This window comes from Polypterus senegalus, chromosome 14, assembly GCF_016835505.1.
Source record: "Polypterus senegalus isolate Bchr_013 chromosome 14, ASM1683550v1, whole genome shotgun sequence".
Classification (NCBI taxonomy): Eukaryota; Metazoa; Chordata; class Cladistia; order Polypteriformes; family Polypteridae; genus Polypterus; species Polypterus senegalus.
Window position 1 is genome coordinate 92,348,311 of NC_053167.1, and position 10,472 is coordinate 92,358,782.

Below are 10,472 nucleotides of genomic sequence, written 5' to 3' on the forward strand. Positions count from 1 at the left end.
AGCTGTTTGGCCAGTTGGGTTGTTGCCTGATCAGGCTTGATGGCCATCCTACTACCATATTCCACTGCAACAACAGGCAAAAGCAATGTGCAAAGACGACAGTCACAGTGCACAGTGCATCTGTATTTTTAGAATGGCTTACCTTCAGAAAAAGTCACCCACCCCAGGCCCACAATATCCTGGTGGTTGTGAGTAGGCAGAGATTTCTAATACTTGAATATATCATGCGTTCATGAGGTCAGTATCATCACATATACAGAGTACAGTGAAATTCTTACTTGGATGTACTAATCAACATTCAACACTTAACCACTCTCTGGCACCATGGTCAGTGTAACCTTACCTTGAAACATTTGTCTTCCTAACTTCAAGATTAGTGTCTTCCTCGTCTGAAATAACTGTCTTACCTTAAATTTAGACTTACAAAAGAGCGTGAAGACAAAGATAAAGTATTCAGCTAATAATCCTATTCGGGTACGCTTATTGCTTCATTATTACAATAACCATATTTTGCCCTTCCCTTTGGAAAGATTTGATGTGCTCTACAGATTGACAAATTTAAATAACAAATACAAATGATAACCTAACAATTAGAACACATGATAGATAGATAGATAGATAGATAGATAGATAGATAGATAGATAGATAGATAGATAGATAGATAGACACAGACCTATCAATCAAAGAACCTCCTCAACCTGAGGTATGGAGAATACAGAGAAATATTTCCAATGTCAGTTAGTGTGTTGACCGCACGAGAAGTACAAGCAGTCTATTTCCTATCATTCAAGGGTGCCAATGGCGGATCCATTTAGCGTTACTTTAAACAGTTCCTGACTCTTAAGAACTTTCAGACTGTCATTGCCCTTACTTACCCCCACTCTCTGGAGCAGACTGCATGCATTATCATCACAGTATGCCAATCAATCATTCTCCATTGCTAACACTTGCGCTGTCATTGCATTTTGCTGGTTGCTGCTTTGATCAATGCCTGCAGTAATCTCACACTTGAAGAGGGTTAGTGGGCAGCTCACATTGTCGTGTCTTCACAAACAGCAGTTCAGCCTGAAGTTAACTGTTGCTGAATGAGCTCAAGAGTGGTGATGGGATTTTTTTATACAAATCTAAATTTAAATCCAGTTACTAATCCAGCTATCATTTTGCTACTAATTACCTCCAGCCAATGTTGGTTACTATAATTTTCTCAAAATCTATGCCACTTACTGCATTGTTTTTTTTTTTACTGATAGCTGAATTTGGAGAAGTCCTGTGTGTGTGTCTCCTTCATCACAGGGTAGGACTGCAAACTTTTAAGCAACAACCATTACTCTGCTTAACAACTTACTACTGCGGTGGGCTGGCGCCCTGCCCGGGGTTTGTTTCCTGCCTTGCGCCCTGTGTTGGCTGGGATTATTTCCAGCAGACCCCCGTGACCCTGTTGTTAGGATATAGCGGGTTGGATAATGGATGGATGGATGGGCAACTTACTAAACAGAATCTACTGCTCATGTTGTAGATCTGCCACTTGTCTTAGGCAAGTACCCTTAGAGCCACCTGCCTACATAATGATGTTTTAGCCATGGATGAAGTTAATGGGATGACCGGGAAAAGGTTTTGGTCAAGTCTAACGGATGCATTATTTTACTAAAATAAATCTCGAATGAAAGGTATTTTCCACCCCAAAGGTATTTAAGGCTATAGTGAATGTAAATATGTTAATAATTAACAAACTAAGTCTGTCCTGTCCTAACCAACTCTCTTTTGCACAACCCCTATTCTTAAAAAAAAAAAAAAAGATTTTGTATGACTTCAATTATAGATTAATTGATTATTTCAAATTTAGCTTCAGAGAGGTTATTTCATTTTGTATAGTATATTTTGTATGCAGCATATTCCTTTATTGCACATCTGATAGCTTCTCCAGTTTGCAAACTGATTCTTAGTAGTCAGTTTCAAAGTTTCATATTTGTCATTATAAGTGAAGTTTACTTCCTACTGTAATTAAGATTGCAATGTATGATATTTGACTTGGTAACTGTGACGTAACTGAGTAGCAGTGGGGTTGTGATGCTATTATTTTTATGGTTCATTTGGCCCCATCATGCCTAAATGTCAATCTCCGCCCATGGTTGGAGTTCATGCAGGGCATGATCATCAAAGGGCAGCCTCAAGTACCTCATAGGCTCGTCTGAACCCTGAAATTGACTTTTGGGTAAGCCTAGACACATTCCAAAAGCTGGAAGGCTGGTGTCACAGTGAGTTTACATTGCTGTTGTGATTTGGGTGCTAAGTTGTCTCTTTTCTAGGACTGGTCTCTTCCTTGCACCTGATAGGCTGTCTAGAACAATCCCCTGGTATAATCATGTTAAAAGAACGAATGAATTTTTAATAATTAATTAAGTAACTGATTAATAAGTTGAGGCACAAAAAAGTAATCCCGGTAACATACTGTACCTCCTAAAATGTCAAAAAGAAACGTATATTGACAAGCTTTACTTAAAAAACAACAAAACACAAAAGGAGACAAACAGGTATCCTATAAGAGTAAGAATGAATAAATAATATATGAATTGGTTTGGGCATACAAGCTAAAGCAAGCAGTTTGTGATGAACAAAAAGCCACAGGTATTGTCAAAGCCCAAACATGTTGGACTACCGAGAGATTGGGTGAAGTCAGAAGGAGTCTGCTTGTTCAACAAGGTTGTCAGCAGTAACTCATTCTCCTTACAAAAAAAAAACAAATATTGGAAGCAACCGGGATTATACTTCTCCAAAGAATTGATGAATGTGTAATTCAAGGACATGGCATTTGAAATGGGAAATTTGGATATTGTCTATTGGCTTGGCACACAGTTTTTAAGTGCATTAGACTACTTGCGAGCAGTTACCATGGTTGTGTTTGGAATGATACTCACCTTTAAGGGTTATTTAAACCTTTGAAGAAGGGTTATTATTTTTTTTTTTTTTGGAAATCATTTGTCCCATGTTAATATATTCACATTAACAGACAGTGTATTTCATGCTGCTGTTATAGCCTTCCTCACAAACTCATTTTGGCTGCTCTAAACACCCCAGGGGGGCACTTCGATGCGTAAGAGAGCACTTAAAATTCCCTATTTGCTCCTGCTGTTTCAAATAATTGAAAAACTAAAGTAGATATTTATTTTTTGCCCCTTGCACCTCTATTGTTATTAATGCTATTAGAATGTATACTAATATATAATTTTCTTATCGGTGACAGTATTTTACAATCTCATTACACACAAAGATGATCTGAGACCCACGTTATAGGATTTCTTTTGAACACCATAGGAATGCTAATGAAATTTTAAAATAAAATATTATTAGCATAGCTAAGAAACATTAGACACTAAATTAACCTCTGTTTGTACATTCACAGAAAATACCTAATTTCAGAATGTTCACTTAGTTTCAGTCATTAACATAGAAATGGTGACTTCTTTATATTTTTTGGTCAGTCTAGTGAGGATGTTGAATATTCCCCCATTGTCTGTTTTTCTCCAGGTGTTCTGGTTTTCTATTAACATCAAACAGATTAGGTTAATTGAAATGCTCAATGGATTTAGTGTGTCTGAGTGTGAATGTGAACTTGAGTTACGACTGTAATGCTGCCCATTCCAGGATTTGTTCCTACCTTATGCCCAGGACTGCTTGCATAGTAATCAGCTCCTTAAGCTCCTCAGTTGGATAAACAGGTAAAAAAATGGATGGGAATTTATCTTTTCACCATATAAGAAAAAAATAATAAAATGCAACAATAACAAAAACCAAAACTCACTAATTACTGGAGAAGCACATGCTGTAAGAGTAAATATATTAATTAATAAAGCGCATAATGTGATAGAGTTCTTCCCGTGCACACTTGAGATCAAATGCCCACCTGGTCACTGTCAATGTAGAGGTTGCATTTGTTCCCCATGTCCCTTTGCGCTTATATTCCAGTCAAACTACGGTCTGTGTATCGTCTCTCCATGTTGTCTAGGCATTTTAGCTTTTATCAAGCATCCAGAATGATGCACAGGTAAGATTGAATGGTCACTTTTTATTGCTCTTGTGTTCTAGAGTACATCCATTAATATGCTCTGTGATGGCCTATCTAATAATTCATTACATTTATATAATTCATTACATTTATATAGCGCTTTTCTCAGTACCCAAAGTGCTAATCACACATGGAGGAACCGGGAATTGAACCCACAATCTCTCACTTGAAAATCAGCACCACTACCGCTGCGCAACCGTGAGGACAGTACTGGTTCCTGTCTTGCCCTTAATAATACCAAGTTAGGCTTGAAATAACAAATTTCATAAAACAAATGGATGAGAGTTGTGAAGAAATATCAAGCAAACATTATACTGCTAGTTTACTTGTAGTATGAAATTTATTGAAACAGAAATTCTTTAATACAACATACATTTTAGGCAAAAATGTTATACACTATAACAATCGATGCATAAATGCAATGAATAATAACAGAATGAAAAAAATAATAATATGTGAAAACGTTTTAATAACAACAGACCACTCGGCTAATGTTGCTTAACATACACCAGGACTTCAAGTTGTCCTTGAAAAGTTTAGGCTGTACACTGCTGGTTAATTACAAAACATGACTGTACAGTTTTGTGTGTGACCAAATATTCTGTAACTTTTTAGTGAAGTCACCTTTTAGCAATAGATGTATCAGCTGCCATCAACTATTCTTGTTTTTTTATACATATAAACATTTCTGTCATCTCTCCAAAGCTTGGTCTACAGTCAGCTAATGTAATATTTCTGAAAATAGTATTTTTATTATTAATATTTCTTCACATTTGCTGTTGACAACTAGTGTCAAAAACATGCCAGACAAGATACGAGGCCTGCCAAAAAATGCACCACGAAGCAAGCCAAGACATCCCTAGATGTGGCCTCACTCCGAGGCAAGCAGTCTCTAACAACTACCTGCAGGCTTCGACCTGTTCAGGCTCAAAATGGGGAACTTGCTTTAAAGGCTCAAAAAGCAAAGAAAGTCCAAAAACAATTCACAATGTCTTGCAAGTAAATCTTCATCAATTGAGGATGTATTATTTAAAAAATGAAAAATAAGGGAAAAAGTAAAAAGTGTTATGTTTTAGCCAGGGTTTCTACCCTTGCTGGGGTTCAAAGTCTTGCTTTATATCATTTTTGTTCTTTGTTGAGCCATTTATTTATTTTAATATTAATTATCTACTGTATTTTCTTTGCCTTTGATATGTCTCAAATTTTTTGCAGGCAGTCCCCCAAAAGGGGGACCACATACTAGTCACCGACATGAACTGCCCTCCACCCTATAAATCCAGAGTGTCTCCCACACTTCCTAGCAGGTCATTTTGAATGTCTATAAAAAGTTAAAAACAAAAGCCAGATTATGTCCCTCTTTGGATATGTAAATAAAAGCTAACTTCAACACAAGGTAAAGGATAATGTCACTTGGCCTGTAGGATATTTCATGAAGGATTTTTTAAATAGCATGTACACTATATAGCTTGTTGGACATCTCATTCCAAAACCATTGGTATTCATTTGCAGTTGGCCACCCCTTTGTGGTTATAAAGCTTTCTACCAAATTTTGGAGTGTCTCTGTAGGAATGTGTAGCCTTTCAGTCAGAAGAGCATTTGTGAGGTCAAGTACTGATGTTGGACAAGACGACCTGGCTCGGGATCGGCACTCCAATGCATCCCAAAATATGCAAAAGGGCTCTTTAAGAGTTCCTCCACACCAAGCTCATCACACCATGTCTCCATGGACCTGGCTTTGTGCACAGGGGCACAACCATGTTGGAACAGAAAAGGGCCTTCCCTAAACTGGTGCCACAAATCAGGAAGTGCACAAATGTCTAAGAAACCTTTGCATGATTAACGGTACCCCTCGCTAGAATGACGGGGCCTAGCCTCAACCATGAAAAACACTCTCAGACCCTCATCCCTCCTCTACCAAACATTACAGTAGGTACTACGAGTTAAGGAAGGTAGCCTTCTTCTGGCATCCACAAAACCCAGATTTGTACATCAGACTGTCAGATAGTGAAGTGTGATTCTTTACTCCAGAGACCATGTTTCCACTGTTCCAGAGTTCAATGGTGCTGTGCTTTACACCATTCCAGTTGAAACTTACCCTTGTACATATTGATCTTAAGCTTGTGTGCAGCTTCTCAACAATGAAAACCCACCTTATTAAGCTCCTGATACACATTACTTGGGCTCATGTTGCTTCCAGAAGCAGTTTGAAACTCATGTTGCAAGTGGTGAAATGGAGAATGGGTGATTTTTATGTCCTGTACGCTTCTGCACTCGTCAACCCTGCTCTGTGAGACTGTGTGCTCTACTACTTTGTGGCTGAGCTGTTGTTGCTCATAGACACTAACAACTGACAATCATAGCACTTACAGTTGGTCAGGGTAGATCTAGGAGAGCAGAAATTTCACATACTAACTTGTGGCAAAGTTGGTATCCTATGACAGTGACATGTTTACAGTTACTGTGCTCTTCTGCAGGACCCATTCTGCTGCCAATGTTTGTCAATGAAGATTGTATGGCTATATGCTTGACTTAATGCACCTGTTGACAATGGGTACAGTTAAAATACCTAAATTCTTTCATTTGAAAAGGTGCCCACATACTTTTGGTCATACAATGTATATTTGCATCTGTATTAGCATTTTATGTTATCTCTATATATTTAAAATCCAACAGCTGTCTGTCTATCTGTATGTATGTCTGTCCGCTTTTCACGAGAGAACTACATAACAGATTTAGATCAGGGTTTTTTCTATAATTTGCTTGAACATTCTGGTTGATTTTGCGACTTCTGTCATAGCGCTAAGTATCATAGTTCGCTTGCAGGAGCAATTTATTTGTGCTAATCTGAGACACAGGCTGCGGGCCGAGGGGAGGGGGAAGCATGATGTCAGGAGTGGGGAGCCAGACGGGGCCCTCCTCACTGACGTGCCAGCCTCAGAGACACCTTGCCTTCGCTTAGCAAGCAAAATGAAACAACTATTTAACTGATTTAGATTGCGTTTTCTTTCTATAATTTGCTTGAACATTCTGGTTGATTTTGAGACTTCTCTCATTGTGCGTCAGGAGTGGGGAGCTGGGCAGGGCCTTCCTCACTCACGCACCAACCTCTATTCAAATCGGTCTACCTCTGGCCACGTTTTGGAGTGTACCTTGCCTTCGCTTAGCTAGTAATATCTGTTTGTTTATTGATTTTTAAAGTTTGTCCTGTTTTACTGCTATGTGGGCAGAGCCGTGGTGGTCAACTAGTTTTGAATATATATGAGTCTTGATTCACATAAATACTCCAGTCTGACAAACGTTATTTTTAACACACTTCAGGACTAGAGTTACCTCAGCCAACCCTGGATGAGGTGCCAGTCTACAGTATGTGCAAACTCACTTACACAAACCACTTATATCGTTTCAGGCCAACTTTATAGTCAGTAATTGATGTAACATATACTGTATATTTTTGGAGTGCTTAGAGAAAATCCCATGCAAATGCAAGAAGAATGTGCCTTTCACAGAGGAAGTGCCTGAGACAGGATTCAAACTGAGTCTCTTGGAACTATGAAGCAGAAGTACCAACCAGTGAACCACCATGTTGTTGCCTTATTCGTGGTTTTACACAGTGTATTCAGTATTTATCTGCTATGTAATAAAACATTAAGGTCTGCATGTTCAGTTCCAAAAAGCAATCTGATTGGTCAATTTGGCTTTAGTGATGCCAAGAAAAAGGAAGTGTGAGATGCACAAAGAGGAGTAAAGGCTTATGAACTGTGCCATGAGAGTCGCCTTCAGAGATGGCAAGTATAAAAGCGGACAGGAGTTGAGAAAGTTTCCTCGAAAATAATGAGAGTTTGAGAAGCAGACTTTACAAGAACATGTTTGAGTGAGGATGCGTCGATTAAGAGATGTTCACATAAACACAAATAAAGAGGAAAGGTGCTGAGGTACGCATAGGGCAAGACACAGCAAACATTTTAAAATTATTCTATTACCTGCCTTTGACAGGCACTGTGGATAATTTTCAATAAAATCATAATCCAGAATTATTAGAATTTGCTCTCTAAATGTCTGTGTGAGTTTCTGAGTGCTCAGTTTTTCCTCGACCATCTAAAGATGTGCATGCTAGGCTAACTGAAGACTTCTAAATTGGCCCCATGTGAGGAACTGTGCATGTGTACTTACTGACTTTCTTATGCCTGTTGCCCCTCTTGGGGTATAGGCCCCCAGCAAGAACTCCCCAATCATCTCTGTCTTGGGCCAGTGTCTCCAATTGTCCCCAGGTGTGGCCCACCTTCTTGGCATCTGCTTCCAGCTCCCGGCATTGGTGATTGTAAACTGTGGAAGAATGGCACCATTCTCCTGCTTTGTACCCAGTGCAGTTGTGACAGGCTCTAGCCCCTGTGACACTGAAAGGGAATATGTAGATTAAGAAACCAAACAGATCAATAAGATACAATCTGAAAACAAAACATTGTATATGGTGCCAAACAGCTCAGTTATAAATGGGGCAAAGAAGCTAGCACAAAATAGGCAAAAGTATAACAACTGAAGGCAGCACTAAAAGTGTCAGCTGGCTCATTTCATGGTCCACTGCACAAGGTCTTAGTGAGGATGAGGTAAATTCCAAAACATGCCTACTATTAAATGTGAACTAGGTAGGTCCAAATTGACAATCTGTAATGATTTAACCAAAATTACAGACATCAGAAATCCATCTGAATAAAAACACTGCCAGCCAAATCTCACTAGATTTTCACCTGAAATCTAAACAGGTGGAATTTTTGACATTTTTGACCTTTAAGTGGCTTTCCTCAAGAAATCTGAATCAAGAGTCGTTGAAAGAATGGGCCTGATAGCTGAGTGACCTTAGCTCAAGTGTTTGCTTTTTTTCAGACCCTCAAAGAGATGCTGTGTTTCTTTAAGGTCATGGTATTGAAAGACAGGGGGTATGTAAGCAGATGCTTGAGAAGAGTGTGTGCATTTGCCCGTCTAACATTGCTGGAGTACAAATGTGCCTTTTCCTCTGGAACACATAAGTGCTGCAGTCTAAAATTACATAATCACAGGGCATTTACCAGACAAAATGATCGGCAAACCCCTAAAAAAGAATAAAAACAAAATTCATAAGCAAAAATCAATGATTAGCAAAGCGTCATAGTATAAAGAAAAAATACATTCATGCTACTGAGGGCATCTTTATAATTTGTCACATTGCCTCTATGAAGCCCCAATGGCAATAAACAGACAAAAGGACACCTTTAAGTCTGTTTAGGCTTTCTTCACATTTTTTAAAAATTTGACAATAACAGCCCTGTAAACCTGTATAAGACTGAAGAATAAACAGCTAGTTGTCAACATTGTGGTGGGCATTGAGATGGAATTAATCAAGTTTTGTAATACAATGTGATCACAGTAGAAAGCTGTTTGACTAGAGAAGCACAGGGAGATGTCATATTTAGAATGCATTGCCTATAAATGTAAATCCAGAAAGTGTCCCTCAGGGGTGCAATAAAGGCTGGAGCCTCCATGAAGCAACAGGCTATGGAAGTCTGGAGACAATAACAGAGACTCATAATTTCCACTAAATAAGACAGTTTTAAAGAGCATCCCAAGCAAGTCAAATAACCCACTTGTGCTCTAAATACAAAAACTGTTGGCAACATACTGCATCATGAAATGTAAGCTAGTGTTGACCAAATATACAACAATATATAATTACTAATAAAGTAATTCAGCTTTAACCAACAAGGAAAGTAAGATTTATTTGATTCTGATATGAGAAAATTTGTTTTAAAGTTTAGATTTGGGAGTTTTCAGGAAACGTTACTTAAGAACAACCTGTAAAGGCTTCATATTAATTTGAGACATATGTAGTTTTCCACACTCTCAACATCCTGTTTGAAGTTTGCATGTTCTCTCCACATCTGTTTATCTTTTTCCCGCAGGTATTCTGATTCTTCCTCTCATATCTCAAATACAAACATCTCTACATTGGCCCTATATGAGTGAATAGGAGTGTGTTTGTGAGTGTGAGCTTGCCCTGAAATGGACTGTGGACCTTGCATCTGATGGCGCCAGCATAGACATTGACTCCTCATGACCCTGAACGGCATAAGTATATCCTACATACAAACATTCTCAAACCTGTTTAATTCAAACTAAGGTTGCTTTTAGCCAAAGCATACCCCTGAAGCATCAGGTCCAAAAACCTGGACATGAAGCCAATCTGCTGTAGAGTAGATGTGCACACTGGGGCCAACATTGTGTTGCCAATTAACCCGACTTGCACGTCTGGTAATTGAAAATGAAAATCGGCACAGGCATTAAAAAATTATAATAAAATTCTAGCTGGAGAATGACTAAGCATGGATTTCACAAGCCGTGATTCCAGATCTATAAGGCAGAAGCATAACCCACTGC